Source organism: Amblyraja radiata, chromosome 25 (genome assembly GCF_010909765.2).
Source record: "Amblyraja radiata isolate CabotCenter1 chromosome 25, sAmbRad1.1.pri, whole genome shotgun sequence".
In the NCBI taxonomy this organism is placed as follows: domain Eukaryota; kingdom Metazoa; phylum Chordata; class Chondrichthyes; order Rajiformes; family Rajidae; genus Amblyraja; species Amblyraja radiata.
This window is the reverse complement of record NC_045980.1, coordinates 15,015,298-15,039,799: the sequence shown is the minus strand read 5'-3', so window position 1 is coordinate 15,039,799 and position 24,502 is coordinate 15,015,298. Positions and strand designations below refer to the sequence as shown.

At 41.5% G+C, this 24,502-nt stretch overlaps 1 protein-coding gene across 8 annotated transcripts in view; it reads right to left on the bottom strand.

Annotated features, from left to right (window-relative positions):
- clip1 (CAP-Gly domain containing linker protein 1) overlaps positions 1-23,861 on the bottom strand; it is a 143,639-nt gene extending 119,778 nt beyond the window's left edge. For 4 of the 8 annotated variants that reach the window (XM_033043217.1, XM_033043218.1, XM_033043223.1 and 1 more), the window contains exon 1: positions 23,619-23,740. The gene's annotated coding sequence lies outside the window, so the exon portion shown is untranslated. Of the gene's footprint in view, positions 1-23,618 lie in introns of all 8 variants that reach the window. The other 4 variants (XM_033043222.1, XM_033043221.1, XM_033043220.1 and 1 more) reach the window with 4 other exon arrangements.
- Between the last annotated feature and the right edge of the window lie 641 nt (positions 23,862-24,502).

Genomic DNA, 24,502 nt, shown 5'->3' with positions numbered 1-24,502 from the left:
TCACGCTATGACCCTTTAGTCACTTCAAGTCAAGTCACTTTTATTTCTATAGCACATTTAAAAAACAACTCTCGTTGACCAAAGTGCTTTACATTGGTGGAGGTACTAACGTTATACTACAGTGGTTCATAGATTAAGTACATACATAAATACATACATAAATAAATACATACATAGCCCTCCCTCAGAGGACGTCAAGAAAGGCTTGAGAGTAAAAATGAGTTTTAAGTCTCGACAAAGTCGATGGAAGGGGCAGTTCTGATGGGAAGAGGGATGCTGTTCCAAAGTCTAGGAGCTGCAACTGCAAAGGCGCGGTCGCCCCTGAGCTTATGCCTATAACGTTGGATGGTCAGTAACCCCAAGTCGGCCGCTTTGAGGGACCTGGAGGTGGTGTGGTGGGTAAGCAGACTTTTGATGTAGGTGGGGGCAAGCCCGTTAAGGGCTTTGTAAACATAAAGAAGGATCTTGAAATTTATTCGGAACCGCACAGGGAGCCCGTGGAGAGAGAATCGGGGTGATGTGGTCCCTTTTTCGGGTGCCCGTCAGGAGTCTCGCTGCGGTGTTTTGGACCAGTTGCAGGCGGGACAGGGAAGATTGGCTGATGACAGTGTGAAACCTTTAGGTTTCCTTCTGTGCTGTACATGAACTCTGATTCACTAAGATAGAAATTATTAAAATACATTGCATATTGGATTCAATTCAAGACACAAACAATATTTCCAGTATGAATTATATTTATTTCTCTTTTTTTTTTAATATTGCATCTTGGCCTAGCATTGGAACTAACAATCTAGATTAATTCAAGTTCAAGTTCAAGTTAGTTTATTGTCATGTGTCCCTGTATAGGACAATGAAATTCTTGCTTTGCTTAAGCACACAGAAAATAGTAGGCATTTACTACAAAACAGATAGATGTGTCCATATACCATGATATAAATATATACACACATGAATAAATAAACTGATAGTGCAAATAACAGAAAGTGGTTGGTAATAATCAGAGTTTTGTCCGAGCCAGGTTTAATAGCCTGATGGCTGAGGGGAAGTAACTATTCCTGAACCTGGTTGTTGCAGTCTTCAGGCTCCTGTACCTTCTACCTGAAGGTAGCAGGGAGATGAGTGTGTGGCCAGGATGGTGTGGGTCTTTGATGATACTGCCAGCCTTTTTGAGGCAGCGACTGCGATAAATCCCCTCGATGGAAGGAAGGTCAGAGCCGATGATGGACTGGGCAGTGTTTACTACTTTTTGTAGTCTTTTCCTTTCCAGGGCGCTCAAATTGCCGAACCAAGCCACGATGCAACCGGTCAGCATGCTCTCGACTGTGCACCTGTAGAAGTTAGAGAGAGTCTTCCTTGACAATCCGACTCTCCGTAATCTTCTCAGGAAGTAGAGGCGTTGATGTGCTTTTTTGATGATTGCATTAGTGTTCTCGGACCAGGAAAGATCTTCAGAGATGTGCACGCCCAGGAATTTGAAGCTCTTGACCCTTTCAACCATCGACCCGTTGATATAAATGGGGCTGTGGGTCCCCCTCCTACTCCTTCCAAAGTCCACAATCAGTTCCTTGGTTTTGCTGGTGTTGAGGGCCAGGTTATTGCGCTGGCACCATATGGACAGTTGCTCGATCTCTCTTCTGTACTCTGACTCATCCCCATCAGTGATACGCCCCACAATAGTGGTGTCGTCAGCGAACTTGATGATGGAGTTCGCACTGTGGTTCGCTACGCAGTCATGGGTATAGAGTGAGTACAGCAGGGGGCTGAGCACGCAGCCTTGAGGTGCTCCCGTGCTGATTGTTATTGAGGCTGACACATTTCCACCAATACGAACAGACTGTGGTCTGTGGACGAGGAAGTCAAGGATCCAGTTGCAGAGGGATGCGCAGAGACCCAGTTCTGCGAGTTTGGTAACCAGTTTGGAGGGGATGATTGTGTTAAATGCCGAGCTGTAATCAATGAATAACAGCCTGACATATGAGTTTTTGTTGTCCAAGTGGTCCAGTGCGGAGTGGAGGGCCAGCGAGATCGCATCCACCGTTGATCTGTTGTGGCGGTACGCGAACTGCAGTGGGTCCAGATTTTTGTCGATGTAGGAGTTGATTTGCTCCATGATCAACCTCTCAAAGCACTTCATCACCACCGGCGTTAGTGCCACTGGTCGATAGTCATTGAGGCATGTCACCTTACTCTTCTTGGGCACCGGTATAATTGATGCCCTTTTAAAGCAGGTGGGGACCTCAGACCTCAGAAGTGAGAGGTTGAAAATGTCCGTAAAAACTCCCGCCAGTTGGTCCGCACAGGTTTTTAGAACACGGCCGGGTATACCATCAGGACCAGGTGATTTTCGGGGGTTCACCCCTCTGAAGGATTTCCTGACATCGGCCTCTGTGACTGAGACTGAAATGCCATCGCAGCGAATGGGGGATCGGGAAGGCACATCAGTATTCTCCCTGTCAAAGCGTGCGTAAAACGCATTGAGCTCGTCAGGGAGTGATGTTACACCGGCATTCGAGCTGCCTCCTGGTTTTGCCTTGTAGGAGGTGATTGCATTCAGACCCTGCCACAGCTGCCGAACATCTGTCTCGTCCTCCAGTTTGGAGCAGAAGTCCCTTTTGGCCTTTTTGATGGCCTTACCAAGGTCGTATCTGGTCTTCATGTAGGCCACTGTATCATCGGAGGTGAATGCCCTGTGTCTGGACTTCAGGAGAGTGCGGATCTCAAAGTTCATCCAAGGTTTCTGATTGGGAAACACTCGGAAGGTTTTTGTAGGGATGCAGTCCTCCACACATTTCTTTATGAAGTCTGTAACGACTGTGGCATATTCGTTCAAGTCCGTTGCCGAGTCCTTGAACATTGCCCAGTCTACAGACTCCAAACAGTCCTGGAGTTGTTCTTCTGCCCCCCCCGACAAGTTGACAAAATGCTTGCAAGTTATATCCTTCATTTAATTATAGGGGAGCCAGAGTCAATTTACATGTTTTTACCAAACACGTTCAGGCAAACAATTTGCCTGCTACATACAATGGTCTACATAATGCGGTAATATAATTTATGTTAAGGATTACAAGTAAATAAAATAAATAAATCTCAGTGCAATGCATGCAAGCTTTATTTACAGTAGCCAATGTTTAATGCAAACACTGTTCAGAAGGGATTAGAAAAGCATAGTATACAAAAGGTAATTGCACTTTAACAAGATGTTAACTTAAAAAGACAAAGTGTTGTAGTAACTCAGCTGGTCAGGTAGTATCTCTAGAGAACACAGATGGGTGACATTTTGGTTTGGGACTCTACTACAGACTGATAGAGGTGTGGGGAGAAAGCTGGAAGAGAGGTGGGTGCTGGACAAAGCCTGGCAAGTGATAAGATAGATACAGCTGAGGGTTTTGTTTTCTAATTGTGTTATGCATTAATGTCTTATTTTGCTTAAACTTTTTGTTAAATTGAATACTTTAAAATTAATTTATATTTAATTTGTATTCTGTCAGAGTCTACGTTACCGTGATGCTGCAGCAAGATCTTTCATTGTACCTGTACCTAACTGAACTTGTACATACACCAATAAACGTGACTACTTTCAATTCCAGTCTGAGAGTTCCAAGGTGAATGATGAGGGACCTGCAGGCTCCATTACAGATTGACACGTATCATCTGATAGTGTAGTCAGGTGTGTAGTTTGTGGGGTGATGCACTTCTTCCACCGTTTGCCACAGGATTCTGTCAGCGGTCAACACATGAACTTGAAGGTCTCAGAACCAAATGCTCCATCTCCACTTTGTGGGGACAAAAATGTTACCATTTTTCAAGTGACATTTCCCACTGCCTGCATGGTATTCTTTTCTCATGACAAAGCTGGGAATGTTGCGTTGTTTTAGGAGGCTGGCGTGTCATGCAAATTATGGCCTATTCAATAGAAATTACTCAATTCAGCTTGGACTGGAAATTTGACGAGAGAGTTCAATGAAACTGATCTGCTTTCCTACCAGTGGATTGGGAGGATTTTACAGACAGTATCTTTTGGTGCCAGCTGTAGGTAGTCAAGTGTCAGAAACAGAAAGGACGGTAGTGGTCATTGCAGAGCAGACCACTGGTTTTATATAAGTTTGAGGTCATGATCTTCAAACTGCTTTTATTTCAGTTGGCCAGGGGCTGTGCACATGCATTAAAAGTAATGGCAAATCATTACCAGCATCTTTTCAAGCACATCCTCTCAGTGGGCAAGGAACTGCTCTTCTGAGACAGATTCTGTCCATCTACAGATACATGGACATGAATTTTACTGCAGGACAATTCCATAAGAGAGCAGCAACAACCACTATAATACAGGCTTTTTCCATCTCACAAAAGGTTATTAACTCCTACTGGGAGGGACACTAGAGCACCTTCCACAAATTTGGCTGCTGGCTGAAATGCATCACCATCTTATGTTTGCTTCATGTTGGCATGTCAGCCGTGATCCTATCCAAAGCAGTCCAATCTCAGTGAAGACTACCGGTAAGCATGGCTGCCTCACTGCCCCAAAACTTCTCCCAATCTATTGGACTGTGCCTGACACCCAACAAACCTCCTGCAAGAGTGGAACTGATTTATAGGACTAAGTGGGAAATGTTTAATCTATTGGACCTAATCCCCAAATCAGGGTTACTCCTACCTCAGTAGTTAAGATGCAGTATGCAGGATGCTTGATTGCCAACACATACAAATACGCTAATACACTTGCACAAAGAAAATTGAGTCGCTCTGTACTGTCTTCCCCACCACTGAAGGGATCTATAGAAAACTCTGCCTCAAGGAAGCAGCTAATATAAAAAACCTACACTAACTCTGGTCATGTTCTCTTCTCACTACTACCATCAGAAAGATGATACAGAAGCCCCAAAACAGTTACCTCCAGGTTCTAGAACAGAATCTTCCCATCAGGTTCTTGAAGCACCCTGCTCAACCCAAACCACAATTATACATAGAAACAAAGAAAATAGGTGCAGGAGGGGGCCATTCGGCCCTTCGAGCCAGCACCGCCATTCATTGTGATCATGGCTGATCGTCCCGTATCAATAACCCGTGCCTGCCTTCTCCCCATATCCCTTGACTCCACTAGCCCCTAGAGCTCTATCCAACTCTCTCTTAAATCCATCCAGTGATTTGGCCTCCACTGCCCTTTGCACCGAACCACTATGTAATTTACACTACTGTAGTTGCTTTACGTACTTTGGTTTTTGCAATCTCATGGTCGTATTTACATAGATATATAATACATTTTTTAGTTACTCTATTCAGTTAGTTGTTATTGCATCTAATTATGCCTGTAAAACTACAGTACGAATTTCATGGTTGTATTTCATTGTCATATGAGAAATATACACTTTTCAATCTCAAAGACGTCTAAAATGTAAATTGGCCAATACTTATAGATCAGGTTACCCAGGAAGTCATCATCTGATATAAACATATCTGAAGAGCAACTGCTGAAAACTTGTACTGTTCTGGGAGTCCAGCTGCCTGGGTTGACCAAACAAATTATTAGTGTTAAAAATTCTTTAAGCTCTACCCTTATTTGAAAATATACTGATAACACAGAAATTCATAATTTTACTACAGAAAATGTGACCCAAATTTTGCAATGATAGCGATGTCAAAAATTTTGCTGCCGTCTACCATTACAACATAAGATCGATAGTAACATTTGAATTCCCAAAGCATAATTTAACACAGCAACCCTAAAATTGCTGACAATTATTCTGCCCTCCTGTAAAGTTAGGCAGAATATTAAGAATTGGGCAGACAATTATTAAGCCCTCCTGAGAAGATTACGGAGTCGGTATGTCAAGGAGGACTAACTTCTACAGGTGCACAGTAGAAATCATGCTGACCAGTTGCATCGTGGCTTGGTTCGGCAACTTGAGCGCCCAGGAACGGAAAAGACTACAAAAAGTAGTAAACACTGCCCAGTCCATCATCAACTCTGACCTCCCTACCATCGAGGGGATCTATCGCAGTCGCTGCCTCAAAAAGGCTGGCAGCATCATCAAGGACCCACACCATCCTGGCCACACACTCATCTCCCCGCTACCTTCAGGTAGAAGGTACAGGAGCCTGAAGACTGCAATGTCCAGGTTCAGGAATAGCCACTTCCCCACAGCCATCAGGCTATTAAACTCAACTCAAATAAAACTCTGAACATTAATAGCCCATTATCTGTTTATTTGCACTTTATCTGTTAATTTATCCATGTGTGTATATATTTATATAATGGTATATGGACACACAGATCTGTTCTGTATTCATGCCTACTATATTCTGTTGTGCTGAAGCAAAGCAAGAATGTCATTGTCCTATCTGGGACACATGACAATAAACTCTCTTGAATCTCTTGAAGTTGTCACCAAATAAATTATGAAAAATTCACTTGAATTGATATGAAGTAATTAGAGAATACTCACAGTAAAATATCCTGTAAATATGGTATTTAAGCCTAAATTTAGTTGCAATATTTAAGTTTTAAAAACAAATTTTGTTTTTCTCTTCATGGTTTGCTGCAAGGAAAAACTTTTGTGTGATTGTTTGCTCTACCAGCTTGGTGACAGTTCAGTCGCCAGATGCCAGAGGTCCAGTTGAAGAGATATTTCATAGGAGCTGGAAAGGATGAAGTTATCAATGAGGTCACTAAATTATTATAGGCATCTTTATTCAAGATCAGAGAAGAGTACTAATATTTTGTGATTGGTGAGAGAGTAAATTCAAGACCCGTTAGTCCAATGTGAGAGAGGGTTATACAGCACGAAACAGGCCCTTTGGTCCAACTGGTCCGTGCCGACCAAGATGACTTTCTGAGCTAATCCCATATGTGCATTTGGCCCATATCCCTCTAAATCATTCTATCCATTTACCTGTCCAAATGTCTTTTAAACAATGCAATTGGTCCACCTTAAAGCTTCCTCTTGCAGCATATTCCATCAATGAGAAAAAAAAGTTTCCCCTCTGGTCCCTTTTAAATCTTTTCCCTCTCACCTTAAATCTATCCCCTCTTCCCCTCTAGTTTTATGTTCTCCTACCTGAGACATCCACTTTGTTTACGCCCCTTATGGTTTTATACACCTCTATCTTCCATGCTCTAGGAACCGATGAAGGCAAGCATGCCAAATACCTTATTCCCCTTCCTGCTTACCCATGTCATCACATTCAGGGAATCATATACCTGTATTTCTTGGTCTGTTTTCCAAGTTCCTACCATTCACTGTGCAAGACCCGCAGTTATTTATCTTACCAAAATGCAACACCTTGCACTCGTCAGAGTTAAATTCTATCTGCCATTCCTCAGCCCAACTTCCCAGTTTATCTGAATCCCTCATCACTATCCACTGCACCACCAACTTTGGGGTCATCCAAACATACCTCCCATGTTAACAAGTTATCTGTATTATAGATTTAGATGATAAACACCAACACCAAGCCCTACAGCACACCACCAGCAACAGGTCTTCAATCTGATAAACAACCCTTCACTACACCTGTGTTCAAGAAGGAACTGCAGATGCTGGAAGATTACACAAAAATGCTGGAGAAACTCAGCGGGTGCAGCAGCATCTATGGAGCGAAGGAAATGGGTGACGTTTCGGGCCGAAACCCTTCTTCAGTCTGAAGAAAGGTTTCGGCCCGAAACGTCACCCATTTCCTTCGCTCCATAGATGCTGCTGCACCCGCTGAGTTTCTCCAGCATTTTTGTGTACCTTCACTACACCTACTTATTTTAACAAGCCAATTTTGTATCCAATTGGGTAGATCACCCTGGTTGATATGTGATCTAAACTTCCTGACTCGTCGATGGTGTGGGACCTTTTCCAAAGGCCTTCCTGAGGTATATGTAAATAGTATCCACTATCCTGCCATCATCAATCCTCTTTGAAGATAGACACAAAAAGCTGGAGTAACTCAGCGGGTCAGGCAGCATCTCGGGAGAAAAGGAATTGGTGGCGTTTCTGGTCGAGACCCTTCTTCAGACTCTTTGTCAACTTTTCAAAAAGACTTAGTTACGTTGGTGTGAAATGATTTTCCATGAACAAAGCTGTACTGACAATCCCTAATCAATCCTTGCCATTCCAAATAATGATTGATTCTGTCTCCCAGAAACCCCACCAGTAACTTTCCCACCACTGATGCTAGACTCATTAGCCTGTAGTTCACTTGCTTGCCCTTCAGCTCTTCTTAAATAAAAGTACAAAATTAGTCACTCTTGGGGCCTCTGGCACCTCACCAGTGACTAACAAAGATACAAATATCCCTGCAATTTCTTCCCTAGATTCCCACAATGTCCAAGCATACATTTGTTCAGGACCTGGTGATTTATCCACCTTAATATGCTTTATGACTATGTGGAAATGTTTTAATACATCACTCTTCATTTCACTTAATTCCTTAGCTTCCATAACATTATCCATGTAAATACAGATGAGACCTTGTCTGATAACACCATGCCCATTTCCAGCAGCTCTACACATGGGCAACCACATCGATCCTTAAAAAAAAGGATCTCTCCCTAGTTTGCTCTTAATATACTTGTAAAATCTCTTGGGATTCTCATACATCTTATCTGCCTGAACTGTCTTGTCCTCCTTTTGCCCTCTTGGTGTCCCTCTTAAGGTAATACCAACATCTCTTATGCTATGTTAACTATACTTGACATAGACCACATGCTTTCTCCAAACCAGTGCCTCAATATCCCTCGTCAACCATGATTCTCAAATCCTGCCAGCCTTGCCCTTCATTCTAACAGAAATATACTGTCCTTGAGCTCTCTCCACTTCATTTTTTAAAAATCTCCTACTTGCCAGAGATCCATCCCTCTGGAATCCCGAGATACGAAAAAAATCCTCCCAATGTCTTCAACATTTTCTCACCCAATTTGTGGAGCAGTCCAACCTTTTCCATAACCATTTAAAAACTAATGGAATTAGAACCTCTGGTGGTGGCAAGTTATCAGAAATCAAGACGAGGACAAAGTGATTCAACAGTTAAAGAAATCCAAGTCCATTAGAAGAAGTCAATGTGGATTTTTGAAGGGAAGGATATTGATTTTTTACTTGAAGTAATCCAAATAGTAGACAACAGAATGTCAATAAGTGCAGATTTTATGGACTCAGAAAAGGCATTCAATTGCTATTTTTACATGAGCGACCATGATAATTAAAATTCATGGAATGGATGGCAAGGTTAGTTAGGAGTCTACTGTATTGTACAGTGAGCACTAATTTGCTGTGGTCCTTGAAAGAAACTAAATCCTTTTCTGATTTCATAAAACAATAAAAATCAGAATGAATGTAATCTCCTGGATTAGTTTTGATCCACTAAAATTACAAACAAGTTTTACAAGTGTTTGCTCCTCACTAGTTTTGAGTTTAATCCAGTTTTATCTATCAACTACATGGAATGGGGTAGACAGACGAATAGGTTGTTTCCTGTACTTTCATAATATTAGTCAAATCTATAAATTTTAAACCGCATTGTTAAGAACATGGCTATCATAATTGTTTGTAATGAAGAAATATTATATTATAGAACCTCTCGGATAATTACTTATGTATGGGCTGGGTAATTTGCAAGAGAAAAGCTTAAGGTTTGCAGAAACACATGTCTCTGCAAGAAATAAAGTACAAAGAAACACATAGGGAACAGATGAATCAAAACATAGAAACGCTAATCTGAACCTGCATAGCTTAGTTTATTGCTTTGAGGCAATTATAACGCTGGAGGAAATTGTATTTAATATAATTTTGTGTTGAAAAATGGGTTGCTGAATCTCAGGCCAGTGATCATTTCACTGAATCTCTTCTCAGGCCAGTGATCATTTGCTCTTTCTCTATGGCACATTCCTGAGCTCCGAGTGTGACATATAGATGGAGGGTTATGGCTGTTTATGCTGAATTCGAGACAGATTTCAAGGCTGAAATATAATACTCTGTAGTTAGCTAGCTTTGGCTATGTTAAATTATAATGAGATTGAAATAAGATATAGGATGCGTGTTAAGGGGAGTAGTTGCTTGGAAAGGAAAGAATCACATTGATGGATTTGTGACCTTCCTATGTTACGAAGAAGCAGCTGTACTTTTGAGGTAATGGTCTGAGTCACTAATTCTTTGGACCTGCCCCAGAGCTTTCAGCTCTGTGTTGGAAGGTTCAGAGAATTATCCAGCGCTGAATAAAGAATCAATTTCAACAGCAACAAGTGTTTGAATCAAGTTTTCTTGAATTTAGATTGACAAAAGAACACAGTTTAACAGTAATAAATCCATTTTCTGAAACTGAACATAGCTTTTACCCAAACTCAAGAAATAATGCAAGTTATACACTATGTAAATATTCTAAATATACATTGTAATACATCCATGCAATGGTACCAGAACAACCATCCTGCTCTCAACATCTGTAAGACCAAGGAACTGATTGTCAACTTTAGAAGAGAAAGGATGAGGATCCATGAACCTGTCTTCATCAATGGGTCGGTGGTGGCGTTTCAACATTTCAAGTTCCTGGGCAAGCAATTCTCTGAAGGTCTATCCTGGATCAAGCACATTGATGAAATCATATAGAAAGCACATCAACGCCTCTACTTCCTTAGAAGATTGAGAAAATTCAGTATGTCGCCAAATACTCTCCTGAACTTCAACGGATGTTGGAGAGCATTTTGACTGGTTGCATCATTGCCTGATTCTGCAAGTCGAACACCCAGGAACGAAGGAGATTACAAAAAGTAGTGGACACGGCCTGATCCATCATGGGTACCGAGCTCCCCACCGTTGAAGGGATCTATAGAAGGCGTTGTATTAAAAATGTCAGCCAGCATGATCAAGGACTTGCATCACTCTGGCCACACTCTTTGTTTCACACTTGCCATCAGGAAGATGGTATGGGAGCCTGAAAACTGTGACCTCCACGGTCAGGAACAGCTTCTTCCAAACAGGTACACTAACTAAACTACAAACTATCTTGGTTGGACTAGGAACTTTTGGCATTTGTTTTGCACCAATTGTTTTTGTTTTTAAATTTATTGAACTTTTTAATATGTTTATTATGTTGTATACAAGTAGTGTTTACATATCCGTTATGCTGCTGTAAGTAAGAATTTCATTTATTCTGTTTCAGTGCAAACACTCTTGGATTCTAATTAATTATATAATTTATTTTTTACTCCGTATCACTTGCAATACTTATCTCATTGGCAGAAACATTGGTACGTGGCATACACAATTTGTCAATGATACCGTTTATGCTGCATATGCTGGTTTAAACCGAAGATAGACACAAAATGCTGGAGTAACTTAGCGGGACAGGCAGCATCTCTGGAGAGAAGGAATAGGTGATGTTTTGGGTTGAGACCCTCTCGTCCCGAAACGTCACCTATTCCTTCTCTCCAGAGATGCTGCATACCCTGCTGAGTTATTCCAGCATTTAGTGTCTCTCTTTTCAATTATACCTTCGGCTCAGGAGAAAAGTCTTAAAACTAAATATTTTTTCCAAATCTTTATTGGAAACAACGTTTGTCTTGAATCACCTAACTGAGGAAGTAGTTTGACAGAACACAAGGCATTAACATGAATGCTGAATGCTTGAGAAATAATAACATCAACATCAAGCAGTGTCTGACTATGGCAACAAATAGCCCTGATAAAAATAGCTCGTGGATTATGCAAGTCAAAAAGGAAAATAAACTTGAGTGGTGCAGTCATATTTGGCAGACCATTAGGTAACATGATTGTCAGTGGCAATCTTCACAATCTCAGCATATCAGAAAACTTCCTCATGATAGTGCATTCAGTCAACCATTTTCAGCTGCATTACAATGACATTAACTCAAATACTTGTTTGCTAGCAATGACCACAGAAGGATCTAGACAATATTCAGGATTTAGATTAGAAATGGCACAATATCGGTAACATAAACAGCCATGCAATGAACAGTTCCAATTACAGAAAAATACATACATCCAATTAATGCCACATAATCACAGTAACCAAACAATGTGTCCAGAAAAATACTCAGGGTACAAGTGAATTAGCTTTAGAAGACACATGGCTCCTAATACTGACACATGGCTCCTCAATGTCTCTTCACCACCTACATTGCTTGTACAAAAAAGTGTACAAATATAACCAGCAGCCACCTCTGTGAACACAACTGCAATACTGAGATAGGCCCACATCAATCAGAATATTTCACCTAATCCAGGTGCTTCCTTTGCCAGCACATTTACTTTCAAATCATGCACACATTTTGATAAATGCCAACTTTCATTCATCATTCATTATTCATCACTCAATCCGACCTGAGTGTTCACTTTAGCAATTCAAAATGGCCCATCCTCACCATATGGCAACTAAAACTGAGCAATAATAGCCTTTTCACATCCTAAATATCCCAACTAAAAACTATTAAAAATTGGCAGCCACTAACATCAAAACAGGCCGATGATAATTTTTAACTGAAAGCAAAATTTAAATAAAAAATTAATGCATCTGTTAGAAAAATTATAAATGTCAATTAAAAAAAAGCAGCAACAGGCTACGTTTACCAGGCCAAACTGCATGTTTAATTAAAAAAAACTTATTTACTGTTTCAAATCACTCGATTCTTTATCATATTGCAAAGCAATATCTATATATTTCTAACGCAAGATCTGAGAAAAATTACAGAATTAGAATATAGTCTCCTTCAGAATGATCTTCAACCATTTACGAAGCACATCACTCCTACTTCATAACCCGTCTTCTAAAATTTACATTCTGAGGTAATAAATGTAGATTAATTATATACTTTACATGTTCCCAATAATAAGAATAGCAGATTTAGCTTTTATAACCCTATATTGTATTATGAAACTAATCATGTGATCATATTATCATGCTATACTTATGGGCGTCATCAAACCACAATAACACTACTTTGAACCACGAGATAATCTCTTTCATTTCAAAGACACTGGCTCATTGTCATAAGCTCTTTTGGAGTACGCAGATATTGCAATGCCCTGCATATAATTAAAAAAAATAACCAATGGAAATTTTGTGTCAAAATGTATATATTCTGACAAAGCCTTTCCTAATTTCTGGATGATCACCATCCCAAATTAAAATAGAATAGTTATTTTTACAAGCAGCTATGTATGTTTGCCGTTAAACTACAACACAACTTTGATAGTATTTGGGAGTACTGGGTTTGCAAAGAGATTTTCACCCCTGAGCTCTTCACATAATGTTAGTTATTTTAAAGGTTAATGCAATCACTATCCATATTTGCTTCTATATATTTTGTTTGACCAGAGTAACTAGTAGATTTTTTAACCTTCATTGACAAAACAGCATAAGGTAAAATTTGTCTTATTTTTAAACACAACATATTAATTGCTTTATCAGACTGAAGAAGGGTTTCGGCCCGAAACGTTGCCTATTTCCTTCGCTCCATAGATGCTGCTGCACCCGCTGAGTTTCTCCAGCATTTTTGTGTACCTTCGATTTTCCAGCATCTGCAGTTCCTTCTTAAACACTATAAATATTTCTCCATGCTTTAACCAGTTGCATTGTATACAAAGGAAAAGGAAAATAATGATTTTGAACAATTTGTCATACTTGTCCATTAGTTTTATCGACAATTAATGTGATGTAGGATGGATACCCTTTCAAAAATAAAAAGGAAATCTGCAGGTTTTGTTCTCCCTTCCTCCTCCAATTCACTTAAAGAATTTTCCAATGCAAAATTTAAATTGAATTGTGCAGCGTTCCAGTTATGATACAATAAATGTGACTGGGCAGGTGGATAGCTTCATGTTTAATAACAATTGGTAAGTTCTTTAAAATAAATTGAGTTTTCATTCTATTATATAGCAAGTGATTAGAACTTGCCAGATAGAATCTTGGTTTATCTAGTTATAAAACATGCAAAAGCAAACACATTCATTTTAATACCTTAGTAAAAAGTTAAGATGATGGATACTTAACTGTTGTTCTGTATATTGATTTTAGAATTTTGGTGTTGGTTGGTTTGAAATAAAGCACAGCAAATGGTTGGTGGTGGTTGGTTGGAAATAAAGCACAGCAAATGGTTGGTGGTGGTTGGTTTGAAATGGCAAACCAGTCTAAACTTGACAACTTCCTGTTTGCACTGTATATTGATTTTAGATAAAACGCTACCACTTACGGCTGTGATTTTTGGCCATCTTACTCAGTCCCCCTCCGCTCATCAGGTGAAGAGGATTCTTCCCATCAATGAAAAATAAGTGTTATTAGTGTTTAAAAAATGTTGAGAATCTCTCTCATGTCAATCACGCCATGAAGGCCAAGCCCCTTCCGGTGGGAGGGATTATAAAATCCGGAAGTGTGGGTGTGGCTCAGTCTCTGCAAGATGGGGGAGGGAGAGGTCACGACTCTGTCTGAGCTGTGAATCAACTGAACGTCTACTGATCTGTGAGTGTGGTGTTTAGTGTGGTTTCACCTTGCTTGAAATGGTATGAAACTGCACTTGAATTTGGTGGCCTTGCACCCTGCTTGAAATGGAATTTCAAGGAATAGCCGTGTCAACTGCCAGCCCACCAGCCGTGAGTGAGCTGCCAGCACATCAGGCTTGAGTGACTGAGCTGCCACCCCAACAATCCATTTGGCCCACATTGTCCATACTAGCTCTCTGGAAACCAGTCCCTTCAGCCCACAACACACATACTAGCGGTCCAGAATGCCCCCCCCCCCCCCCCCCACTGGTCACCAATGTTGGTATTGGTGGAGAGGTGGAATATTGCGTTGGGGGACCAGCCCTACCTTGTGAACAAGGGAGCCCACGTAGTCCAGTAAATTATATAGGTGTTGTTTACATGAAAGCACAACGCCATGCAAAACATCCAGCTTTCAGATTAATGATTCAGAAGGCGGGAGGAACACAGATAGGGCATAGCTGTAGTTGAATGCTCTTTTGAGCATGATGTGTTCATAAAATCTTGATGAAAGCATTGTAAGTTTAAGCATGCAATGATATTTGTTAGAATTAACATTACTTCAGTTCAGAGGACAAATAAAACATCTCCTTTAAAATTCCAATTTACTGACAACATTTAGGCAATGCTTAAAAATGACTGCATTTAATATGACAATCCCTTCAGCTTTTGGAGTATAAACTGGTGTTGACTGTCATACTCACATTATTATAAATCACTGGGTTAAACAAAGTGCCTTTGCTTCTAAACTATCATTATAAAATCAATTAAAATAGATTCTAATTTTGCACTGTACTTCAAGTTTTGCTGCGGCTTCCTTTTGGAAACCAATTTTATGTTATTTGCACATGACACACCCTTTAGTATAACTTTCAGTAAATTTACAATTTAATCACCTCAGCACCAACCTTTTGGATGAGGTAATGCAGAACCACACCTAAATAATAAATTAATACCAATAGCATAAAGTATTAGAGTGAAATACACACATACAAAACACATTTGCTGAAAGGGGTGCTATGACTTTTCCCATTGAACAAGTCTTCACGTGGTTTAGTTAATAAATACTCTATTCTCAATAAATTCATCTTTCTTCAGTGGGAGTGTAAAAGTATCAGTCCATAAACAATACGAAGATGGTGATTGGCAAGATACGTTAAGTACCATTGTATTTGGATCATAAATTTAAAAAGACAAATTGATGTAACCAGAGAATCCCTTTCTGCTGGTAATAAGGTGTGGCTAAAGTACAAAAGCTATTATTTGTAAATGTAAATACAACCACAAAAGTAGATTATGGAAAAAAAGAGAAATTAACAACAGCAAAAACAAGGATGGATTGTCTTATGAGGAAAGGTTGGATTTGTTTACACTACAGTTTAGAGTAAGAAGGCACTCATTTGAAGCATTTACAATCTGAAGGCTCTTGACATGGTGGATGGGGTGGGAGATTGCAACCTTCACGTGGTCCGCCCTGTTTCGACGAATGCAATTAACCTGCCGTGCACAATCAAATAAGATCAATAGAACAAGTTGTCCTGCAACTTTAGGCTGTGCATGCCATATGCAAGAAGAAGAAGACATGGTGGATGTGGAGAGAATGTTCTCCTTTGGTTGAATTTAGTAGGGCCACTCTTTAAAGATTAAGGAAGTCACCAAATTAAGACAGATGAGGCAATCTCTCCCCCCACCCTTCAGATAATCCGTGATTTTATTGAGTGGCAGAATAGGCATGGTCGACTTGTGCACCTAATTCATTTGATCTTAGAATTATGACTGAATAAAAACCTTTAACATCCACCAAACAAGTTCAAGTGATCTGGATTAACATTTCATCCAAAAAGAAAAATTTCCAACACATCAGTGAACTGTCAAAAGAGATTGTTCAAGAAGGAACTGCAGATGCTAGAAAATCGAAGGTAGACAAAAATGCTGGAGAAACTCAGCGGGTGAGGCAGCATCTATGGAGCGAAGGAAATAGGCAAAGTTTTGGGTCTGAAGAAGGGTTTCGACCCGAAACGTTGCCTATTTCCTTCGCTCCATAGATGCTGCCTCACCCGCTGAGTTTCTCCAGCATTTTTGTCCACCTGTCAAAAGAGATTACATGCCAAATACTGTCACAGGACCTGAAATTACAACATTCTGTTTTCAGTCCAGGACCCATCTTATTCTATTTGTAGTAACTCAACCTAGTTGATACTTCAATGGAGTTAATAATGGCGCAACAAAACAAAACCAATGCCCAAGTCTTATTTGGAGGTTGTAGTGTTTAATAGCCTGATGGTTATAGCGAATAAGTTGTTTCTGAACCTGCAAGTTATAGTTTTCAAGCTCCTATATCTTCATCCCGATGGTAGGAGTGAAATGAGTGTGTGGCCAGGATGGTGTGGGTCTCTGATGATGTTGGCTGCCTTTTTGAGATAGCAACTCCTATAGATCACTTTGGTGGCTGGGACACCACATTTTGCAGTTCAATTGCCATTATATTAACTGTCTCTGTTCCCTTTCTGAGATTTTTATATCTTTCCTGAAGAGTGGTATCCAGAAGGTATAATAATTAATCTGAAGCCAAACTTGAGACTTCACAAAGTTCAATATGATCTCTTTACTGCTATTTATAAATGTGGGCAACCCATCTGCTTTTTAATCAACCTTTCTGCAACCTTTTAAGGATTTGTATAAACAGGAATTGAAGTTTCTATGTTCATCTGCAATTTTTACATTATGCAATTCGGTATTTTTTCATTCTTCATTAAATCTCCCAAAGTGCATTCATCCACTCATTTCACTATTCAGTCCACCTCATCCTGAAATGTTATTGATTTACATCAGAACACCAATGTTCCCAACCATTGGAACAAAGTGAAAACTTTACAATCTACTCCCCTACACCCAAATTTAGGCTATTTATAAATATATTTTTATCTATCAGTGATAATTACTTTCAAATATTATTTTACTGTACAACATCAGCATTGGTCCTCAAGTTTCATCCACATGCTCCCTTAATGCAGAATTTGGATATATTAACACTAAAATTCTATCTCAGTTATAAATTTATATACTTCACCTTCAGATAATAGGCTATAGCTCTGAAACAATTACTATTTTCTCTAAATAAGCACAATCTGAGTATTTCCATCATTTCTTCTATTTTCATTACGTATTACTCATTTCATTGCTTTCCTCCACTTTTAACCTTCCGAGAAGAACAGATGGCATTTTATTCATTTTATTTTCATCGTTCAGGAACATGTTGGAAGGCAGTGCAAATTAATGACCTGTTTTACTGGTCTCTCTCAATAGGAGCTCTGATTTCCAGTTTGGCAGCTTCTTTGCATACACCCACCAATTCAGGAATTCCATAAGAATCCAATTTTGTATTCTTATTGTAAGATATTTTCTTTTGTCCCATTTTTACAGATTAAGATTGGCAGAAAAAACGTTTCTAAAAGGTAAAAACATTTTTTAAGAATCAAGATGTTGTTTCAGACAATAATTCTAATAATATGCATAGAATCTTATGAACATGTAATTTTGCAAAAAAAGTTTAAAAGTTTTGCAAAAAAGATAAACTTCCACAATTTATATATTTGAATGATAACTAACAGAAAGAAATCCAAAACTAGATACAAATAGACCAGCCGGTTAAAAGACCAGCAGATCACATGAACCACATTTTCCACATTGTGTAATCTTAACTCTAATAATACTTATCTAAAATGTCAAAAGAATTAAACGTTTTCACGGCCACATGAAAATTTAAAGAAAAAACGGGGATCAGAGGCTGACCTACCGGACGTGAGCACACAGTTAGCTGCAGACTCCGCCCAGGACAGGAAGGCTCTGCAGGAACGGAAGGGACGTCACGACCGCGGTGCCACAGGTGCTGTCGCCGAGGGAGGACGGACGGAGCCGCGGCTCGAGAGACTCGAGAGACTAACAGAGACTAACAGAGGCAAAGAGGTTTGCCACGCACTGCAAGGGAGCAGTGGACCAGATAGGAAGAGCGGAAGGAATTACCACTAGACAGCCAAACCAGTAGGTAATTTACGGCTGGGGTGAGTACTTTCCCATTTATAGGAGGTAGGATTATATAAATAAGGGGTGTATCAATACAGTAGGGGATTCTTAAATAGGACCAGTTAATTACTTATATAAGATGGGCGGTCAGGAGATGTGCCAATACTGCGAGATGTGGGAATTTGTCGACACCATTGATGTAGAAGATCCCTACAGCTGCAGTAAGTGTTTGAGGCTAGAGGAACTCCAGCTCCGCATTGATGAGCTGGAGACCCAACTTCATACGCTGCGGTACATCAGGGAGGGGGAGTATTACCTGGATGTTTTGTGCCAGGGGATGGTCACACCGACCAGTTTAACTAATTCAGTAGGCAGTGAGCAAGGAAAGGAAGGTGTGGCCATAAGCGAGGCAGGTAGGGGGAACCAGGAGGAGATGCGGCAGGAGCCACAGCCCTTGTCCCTGACGAGCATGACCGAGGCTCTTACTCAATGTAAGGACGGGATCAGGGGCTGTGGGAGGGATGAGCAACCTGGCTGCAGCACCGTGGATCAGGAGGCCATTCAAGAGGGGGGAGTTAGAAGAAATGCCGTAGTGATAGGGGATAGTATTATTCGGGGGGTAGATAAGGTTCTCTGCGGCCAGCAGAACATGTCCCGAAGGCTGTGTTGCCTACCCGGTGCTAGGGTTAAGGATATCTCTGCGATGCTGGAGAGAAATTTGCAGTGGGAGGGGGAGGATCCAGTGGTCGTGGTCCATGTGGGGACCAATGACATAGGAAGGACGAGGAAGGAGGATCTGCTGAAGGAGTTTGAGCAGTTAGGGAATAAATTAAAAAGCAGAACCTCGAGGGTACTGATCTCCGGATTGCTACCTGAGCCACGGGCCAAATCGGCGAGGGTACGTAAAATTAAAAAGCTAAATGCGTGGCTCAAAGACTGGTGTGGGAATAATGGGTTTGGTTTCTTGGGCCACTGGCACCAGTACTGGGACAGGGGGGATCTGTTCTGTAAGGACGGACTTCACCTGAACGGTGCTGGGACTGGGGTCCTGGCAAATCATATAACTAGGGCAGTAGAGAGGTCTTTAAACTAAGTAGCGGGGGGGAGGTATCAAGGGGGGTAATAACGGCAGGGGTAGAGGAAATAGAGCAGGGTATCAGTGGGGAAGCGGTAAGTCAAAATGAGACAGGAGACAGAATGTGTGAAGATAAAGCTCTAGATGTAAAAGGGGCAAAAACGGAAAGGAAGGGTAGTAAAAATCATCTGAAAGTGCTTTATCTAAATGCACGGAGTATTCGTAATAAGATAAATGAATTAACGGTGCAATTAAGTATATATAGTTATGATATCGTGGCCATTACGGAGACATGGCTGCAAGGGGATCAGGACTGGGAGTTAAATATAGAGGGGTACTCGACAATTAGGAAAGATAGACAGGAAAGAAAGGGAGGAGGGGTGGCCCTTTTAATAAGGGAGGGAATAACGGCAATAGAGAGGAAGGATATTGCGTTGAAGGATCAGGATAGTGAAACAGCTTGGGTACAGATAGAGAATAATAAGGGGAAAAAAACACTAGTGGGTGTAATTTATAGACCTCCAAATAGCTGTGACGCTGTTAGTCAGAACATAAATCTGCAAATAGTTGACGCATGTAAAAAGGGAACTGCTGTAATCATGGGGGACTTCAATTTTCATATTAATTGGGCAAACCAAACTGGGCAGGGTAGACTAGAGGAAGAGTTTATAGAATGTATTAGAGACGGGTTCCTAGAACAGTATGTCACAGAACCGACAAGGGGGGAGGCAATCTTGGATCTGGTCCTGTGTAATGAAGCAGGATTAATTAAAAATGTCATAGTTAGGGACTCGTTGGGAACAAGTGACCACAATATGGTCGAATTCCATATTCAAATAGAAGGGGAGCAGGTTGAAACTCAGGCTAGGGTGCTTAGTCTAAATAAGGGGGATTATGAAGGTATGAGGACTGAGCTGATCAAAGTTGACTGGGATAGCAGACTCAAGAATAAGACGGTACATGAGCAGTGGTGTACGTTTAAGGGTATACTGTATAACCTTCAAGAAAAATGTATTCCTATGAAGAAAAAAAGGGGTAAGGGTAAGAACAGTCAGCCATGGCTCAGTAAAACTATAAAGGATAGTATTCGGCTGAAGGCAAGGGCATATAAGGTAGCCAGAGATAGTGGGAGGGTAGAGGATTGGGAAGCATTTAAAGGTCAGCAAAAAATAACTAAGAGATTAATTAAGACGGGGAAAATAGACTATGAAAGGAATTTAGCGAACAACATAAAAACTAATAGTAAGAGTTTTTATAGCTATATAAAAAGAAAAAGGGTGGCTAAGGTGAACGTTGGTCCATTGGAGGGTGAGACTGGAGAGTTGTTGGTGGGGAACATGGAAATGGCAAAGGCATTAAATGAGTATTTTGTATCAGTCTTCACCATAGAAGACACAAAAAATATTCCAACGCTGGATAAACAGGGGGCGGTAGGAATGGAGGAGCTAAATACTATTAAGATCACCAAGGAGGTGGTATTAGGGAAATTAATGAGACTGAAGGAGGATAAATCCCCTGGGCCTGATGGATTACATCCAAGGGTCTTGAGGGAGATAGCGGTGGGGATTGTGGATGCATTGGTGATAATTTTCCAAAACTCCCTGGAGGCAGGAACGGTCCCAGTGGATTGGAAAATGGCCAATGTAACACCTATATTTAAAAAAGGAAGTAAACAGAAGGCGAGTAACTATAGACCGGTTAGTCTAACATCGGTGGTGGGTAAAATGTTAGAGACAATTATTAAAGAAACACTAACGGGGCACTTGGATAAACATGACTTCATCGGACAGAACCAGCATGGTTTTGTGAAGGGGAAGTCCTGTTTAACGAATCTGCTCGAATTCTTTGAGGAAGTAACAACCCGGGTGGATAAAGGGGAACCGGTGGATGTGGTATACTTGGACTTCCAAAAGGCTTTTGACAAGGTGCCACATAAGAGACTATTGCTAAAAATAAAAAATTATGGGATTGGGGGTAATATATTAGCATGGGTAGAGGATTGGCTAACAAATAGGAAGCAGAGAGTGGGGATAAATGGTTCATACTCGGGATGGCAACCGGTAACTAGCGGGGTTCCGCAAGGGTCGGTGCTGGGACCCCAGTTGTTCACAATTTATATAAATGATTTGGAGGAGGGAACCAAGTGTAATATATCAAAATTTGCGGACGATACAAAAATGGGAGGAAAAGTAGGGGATGAGGAGGATAGGAAGAGTCTGCAAAAGGATATAGATAAGCTAGGTGAGTGGGCAACAACTTGGCAGATGAAATTTAATACTAATAAATGTGAAGTCATTCACTTTGGGAAAAAAAATGATAGGGCAAGTTATTTTCTAAATGAGGAGGAGCTGCGTTGTAATGCAACGCAAAGGGATCTAGGGGTATTAGTACATGAATCACTAAAAGTTAGTATGCAGGTGCAGCAAGCAATCAGGAAGGCCAATGGAGTTTTGGCCTTTATTGCTAGGGGGATTGAGTATAAAAACACGGAGGTCTTGCTGCAGCTGTACACAGTATTAGTGAGACCACATTTGGAATACTGTGTACAGTTCTGGGGTCCATACTTAAGAAAGGATGTACTAGCCCTGGAGGCAGTGCAGCGAAGGTTTACAAGATTAATTCCTGCAATGAGGGGATTGACATATGAGGAAAGGTTAAGTAGGCTGGAACTCTACTCTTTGGAGTTTAGAAGAATGAGAGGCGATCTCATTGAAACATATAAGATCGTGAGGGGCCTTGATCGGGTGGATGCACCGAGGATGTTCCCAATGATCGGGGAAACTAGAACTAGAGGACATAGTTGCAGAATAAGGGGGGGCTCTTTTAAAACTGAGATGAGGAAGAACTTCTTCACCCAGAGGGTGGTTAATTTATGGAATTCACTGCCCCAGGGAGCAGTGGAAGCAGAAACTTTAAATATATTTAAGACTAAAATAGATGGTTTTTTAGCTGCCAAGGGGATAAGGGGCTACGGGGAGAGGGCAGGGATATGGACCTAGGTATGGTTAGTATAGTAAGACCTGAGTGATCTCCTGGACAAGTGTCGATCGCCTGGATTGGGGTCGGAGAGGAATTTCCCGGATTTTTTTCCCGAATTGGACCTGGGTTTTTATCCGGTTTTTTGCCTCCCCCAGGAGATCACGAGGTTCTTGGGGTGGAGAGGGGTGATAGCGGTATAAAGGGGAGGGTAGTGTCTTGTGTTCTGTGTCTTGTGTCTACTGTTTGTGGGTAAGTGTGTCTGTTTAGTGTTCAGCCATGAGCGAGTGGCGGTGCGGGCTCGACGGACCTGGTGGTCTACTCTCGCACCTACTTTCTATGTTTCTATGTTTCTATCGTTGTTTCTAAAATGCTCGGCCTTGTGTCATTGAGATGGTGAAACTTGATTGTTTTTTTCTCTGTGGATATGGTTCTGACACAGTCTGCAGTGGATTCGAAATGTAACTATGCTCTGAACTTCAAAAGCTCCAAAGGAAAAGTGCGGGAGCAGAAGCTGCCAGAAACTGAAGTCAAGAGTGTGCGTGTGTGAGGTGGCACAGGCCGGTTCATCTGACAGGCATCTCAGTTCAGGTATCAAAACACTAAACTTTGAAAAAATAAACTCTCTCGAAGGAATAAAATATCTATAAGTAACTACAGGAAGTTCAAGTGACTGTGGGCGAGCATGGTGCAGTTTGGCTACTTACAAAATAGTACTGGACGCCTGGGTCGGGGTGTGGAAGGGAGTGGTAGGAAGCAAAGATTATAGAGGAGCCCCTCTAGTATCTTTGGTATGAAGAGCGAGAGACAGAGACTCTTCCACGAACATTTTGCCCTGACTTTTTGCTCAAATATTAAGACTATAACTGTGTTAGTCCGCACCCAGCATCAGGTGTCAGTGACATCCTTACTTTCCCAGTTACCTTACCACCCCTCTTGAAAGGCTTCAACAATTAGCCGAGGCCCATCATCGTTCCCCTTTCTCCCCCCCGCGGCCCTATTCCCGACCAAATGCCGGCTTGCCAGCCCGGGACCGGCCGCGCTCGGTGCTGCGAGCTCAGGGTCCAACTTACCTCAGACTCGCGGTGACTTCGACGGGCCGCCGCTCTCGCGAACCCGGCACAACACAGCCCTCACGCAGCAGGAGGGCGGCCTGACGTCAGAGCCTGTCCGCCCGCCAGCCCGGCGGCAGCGCGAGGGAGAGGCGGGGGAGCGGCCGCTCTCAGCCCGCGCCTCATGGACAACGGCGCCTCACGGAGGGCAACCGGCCGCTCTCAGCCCGCACCTTGGGGGTAGCAGCGCCGGCCCCTGGCTGTGCCTTCAGTCCAAGGAGGATAGATACTTACTGGACGTGAGCGCCAGCTGAGAAGTGTAGGCGGTTCTTTTTGCGTGTTTTATAGTCACACAGCAGGGAAACACGCCATTCGGCCCAACTCGTTCGTGTCCCAAAGAAAGACGCAAAATGTTGGAGTAAATCAACGGGTCTGGCAGCATCTCTGGAGCGAAGGAATGGAATGGGTGACGTTTCGAGTCGAGACCCTTCTTCAGACTCGACCCGAACCGTCACCCATTCCTTCTATGATCTAGAGATGCAGCCTGACCAGCTGAGTTATTCCAACATGTGGCTATCTTCGGTGTAAACTAGCATCTGCACACATCATTCATGCCTCATCCAAGCTAGTCCCGTTTATTCGCGTTTGGTCTCTATCCCTCCAACCCTTTCCTATCCATGTACCTGTCCAAGTGTCTTTTAACTTTCTTCCCAGCTGTCATCAAGTGAACCGTCCTCTCACAGAATGCGATCCTGACCTCTCATCTACCACAAGAGAGACCTGTGAACTATCTGTAGATCGGACTTTAACTTGCACTAAATGCTGTGTCCATTATCTGTACTTTAGACGGCTTGATTATAATCATGTATAGTATTTTCTTTGACTGGATAGTACACTAAAGTAGC